Raw genomic sequence first — 4,290 nt, forward strand, 5'->3', positions numbered from 1 at the left:
TTAACATATATTTTATTGATTTACAAAATTTGTAATTCTTGTAAAATACACAACAAAATTTACCATTTCAAACATTTTTAAGTGTACAGTTCAAAAGTGTTAAGTACATTCACATCATTGCACAACCTTCACTGCCATCCATATTTAAAACATTTTTCATTTTGCAAAACTGAAATTTTATACCCATTAAACAACAATTCCCCATTCCCCCTTCCTCTCAGTCCTTGGCAACCACCATTCTACTTTTCTGTCTCTATGATTTAGACCATTCTAGGTACCTCATATAAGTAGAACGATATAGTATCTGTCTTTTTGTGACCTGGCTTATTTCACTTAGCATAATGTCGTCAAGGTTCATCCATATTAAGGCATGTGTTTGAATTTCCTTCCTTTTTAAGGCTGAATAATGTTCCACTGTATGTTTATACCACATTTGGTTTATATAATTTTCCATCCATGGACATTTGGGTTGCTTCCACCTTTTGGCTATTATAAATAATGCTACTATGAACATCAGTGTACAAGTATCTCTTCAAGACCCTGCTTTCAATTCCTTTGGGTATATACCCAGAAATAGAATTGCTGGATCATATGATAATTCTATTTTTAATTTTTTGAGGAAGCGCCATGCTGTTTTTTGCAGTGGCGGCACCATTTTATATTCCTACCAGCAGTGCACAAGACTTCCAATTGCTCCACATCCTTGCCAACACTTGTTATTTTATGAGTTTCTTTTTTTAATTTAGCCGCCCTAATGGATGTGAGGTGATAACTTGTTGTGGTTTTGTCTTCTTCAAGACTAGTGATATTGAGCATCTTTTCATGTGCTTATTGCCCATTTGGTTATTTTCTTTGGAAAAACGTCTATTCAAATCTTTTGTCCATTTTCTATTCAGGTTTTTGTTTTTGAGTTGTAGAAGTTCTTTATATAACCCCTTACCAAATATATAATTTGCAAATATTTCTTTCCATTCTGTGGGGTTGCCTTTTCACTGTTGACTATCTTTTGACACATAAAGGTTTTTAATTTTGATATAGTCTAATTTACTTATTTTTAGTTTTATTGTCTGTGCTTTTGTTGTCAAATCCAAGAAATCATTGCCAAATCCAATGTCATTAGCTTTTCCCCTATGTTTTCTTCTAAGAGTTTTGTAATTGTAGCTGAGAATACTCATAAATTCCTCTCTCCCTGAGGCCTTATATAATCTCAGCTGCCTTCCCATTGCCCTACATTCTAAGGGCCCACACAGTTCAACTTTCCTTTTGTGGTTTTACTTGATGGGCACTTGTCATTATCTGGAAGCAAAGGCCTCTTGTTCTCACTGCAGGACCAACATCCAGCACAGCGCTTGGCACCTAGTGGGCCTCTATACATTTTTTGTTGAATGAATGATCAACTGTTAAGTAAATGGGACAGACAGTGAGCATGGGGATGAGGGGGGTGTTATAGGCTGTATAGTCAGAAAGAGGTGAGGTCTGAGCTGAACCTTGAAGGCAAGGGAGGGTTTGGAGCGGAAAGAAGTTTGGGAAGGGCTTCTAGCTAGAGGAAACAGCATATACTCAGAGGTGAGAATGAGCAAGGCTTTCTGATATCAGTAGGTGGCCAGACTGTCTGGAGCAGGGGCTGCGTGGGGAGCAGTGGCCAACAGGGCTGGGTGGGCCCATCCTACACTGGGTGCATGAGTCTGACCAGAAGAATGAGGCAAACCAGTGAGGAGCTGGAACCACACTGTGACATAATAAAATACGGTTTCTGGAAGATTCTTTGGCAATAGGATATAAGATGGTTGTGAGTGGGGGATATGCTGGAAAAGGTTTCAAGCCAACAGAGGCCAGTATGGAAACCTCTGCTGGCTTAGAACTTCTTCCACACTATCTGAGAACAAAGCTCGTAACTTAAGTGCTATGGCCTTTCAATCTTTTGCCAAGCTCTTTGTTACGAACATCCTGGGCAGAACTAACTGGTCGCTGCTCAGCTTCCTGGTGTGACCCAGTTTACTGTGCTGGTTGTGCAGGTAGGATTGGTCATGCATACACAGTGGCTTTGTCCTTGTCATCTCTTATCCTTGCACTACACAGCTGGACACACGGCAGGCCCTGAACCGATAGATCAGATGAATAAATGCTTTGTTACAGGCACTCTTTCTGTTAAATTGGGACTGCCTGCCTCTCCACTGCATTTTAAAGGAAAAGCCTGCTATGTTTTCTCAGAATAATGCCTAGTCAAACAGAATACAGAGTACATTCCTTGTACCCAACTACTATTTCCTCTTTGTATAATGAAAATGCTTTGCACAATTCCTTGCATGCAAGTGTGAGCTCAATAAATATTCGTTAGCAGTGAACAGATAGCAGCACCTCAATAATCGTTGGCTGACTAACCCAAACATGACTCAAGAACATACAAAATGTAAATAAGCCTCAGCATCCACCGAAAGCCCAAGGACAAAGCTGCCACCAGTGTGTCATTTAGCCGCTTACAATCTGATCTGGGGAATTTCCTACTATATGCATGTTGGTAGGAAATAGAGCCTTCCACACTTGGTGGAGGCCCCAAAGCCAAAAGTTCACTTTCCCAGCATTCCTTGCAGCTAATGGGGGGCATATGACCCAAGCTGAGCCAGGTGGATGACTGCCCGTCAGGGTTTGATTTGAAGGCTACAGAAACGAAGCAACGAGGAGAGCATCCCGTCCAAGGACAGCAGCAGCCTCTAGCATACAAAGTCAGTGGTGCTGGCAGTCCTGACTGTGTGCCAATGCCCTGAGGGTACTGTGGTGGGCACGTCCCCACCAAACCAGATCTACAATGAGCGTTGGTCCCTGTTCATGATGCAGTTTCTTTGACCAGCTTGTTTCCTGAGCCTGGTTATCCAGCCTTCATGGTGATTCTGGAAGCCACCTATGGCCTTCTAATAAATTATTCTTCTGCTTATAAACACCAGGAGTGGTTTTTATTGCTTTCAACTAAAACTTCTAATGGCTCAGCCACAGACAAGAGCTTGAGGTGGAGGTAGAGGCCTTAAGCTCTGAGGGCCGTGCATCAGCTTCAGGCCCAGGCTCTGCCCAGGGAGCTCATCCAGCAAGGTCTGAGCAGGGCTCTGAAGCAGTGGGGGCAAAGGCTGAGAATGCCCTTCTTAGAGCAGAGGTCCCAGACCAGCAGCAGAGTCATCACCTGAAATGCAAATTCTCCCTTCCAGACTTACAGAATCAGAACTCCAGGGACGGGGCCAGCAACTGGTATTTTAACAAGCCCTTTAGGTAGTTCAGATGCACCCTAAAGTTTGCCCTAGCGCCTCAGGGAGGAGCCATGTGCAGCAGCAAAAGCGACAGACAGAAACCAGAGACTCCGTTCTAGCCTTTGGCTAACTGTCTTTTTATACATTTGTTTTATCTCCAAGTGTAGTTTTTTTTCATCTATAAAATGGGGACCATAATATCACTATAGAGGTTTGTTCCAAGGATTAAATTAAATAACATTCTATACATACAGTGCTAAATCATGGTTCCTGGCACAGAGGATAAGCCCCAAAATCACAGCTATCACTGTTAGGCCTGGTTGTAATTAGTCCTTAGTAGACAGTTGTGCAAATTTGGGCAAGGCCCCTAGTTTCTCAGCCTAATTTTTTTCTTTTCTCTGTAACACGCAGATAGCAACCCTCACTTTCTAACCTTGTTTGGAGAATCAAGGAAGATAAAATATGAAAGCAGTTTTTTATCTAAGTTAAAACATGAAACTATGAAAGCACAAACTAAAATGCAAAAGGTGAAAAATAGTCAACCTAGACACCAACACAAGATGAGGTGGGGCTCACTTGTGGGCTTCTCATCAAGCTTACGCTGGGTTCCCACTGGAGGCAGGAGCGGCATTAGGCTGTGGGGATCCGGCAGGAACCAGGCAGATATAGTCTCTTCCCTTGAAGTTGCTCATAATTTAAATTTCAACTCAATCAGACTAGTGTAGACTGTTCATATTTCTACAGTGAAACATTTGTATAGAGCTGTATGTGTATATATGTATATATATAAACACAGAACTTATTTATATAATTATTTATATTTATTAAGATATAAAAATTATTTTCATAGTCATACATATATAACTACAAAATTCTCTCTACATATATATTCAATGTATAAAACTTTGTCTCTATATGTGTGTGTGTTAAATATGTGTGTGTATATGTAGTTGTATAGATGTGAATTAGGTTTAGATTGAGGTTAGTTTGGAAAATGCACATTTAAAAAATGTGTTGATAATTCCTTTCCTTGTTGTAAAAGTTATTTACTTAT

The sequence above is a fragment of the Pteropus alecto genome, unplaced genomic scaffold (assembly GCF_000325575.1).
Source record: "Pteropus alecto unplaced genomic scaffold, ASM32557v1 scaffold398, whole genome shotgun sequence".
In the NCBI taxonomy this organism is placed as follows: Eukaryota; Metazoa; Chordata; class Mammalia; order Chiroptera; family Pteropodidae; genus Pteropus; species Pteropus alecto.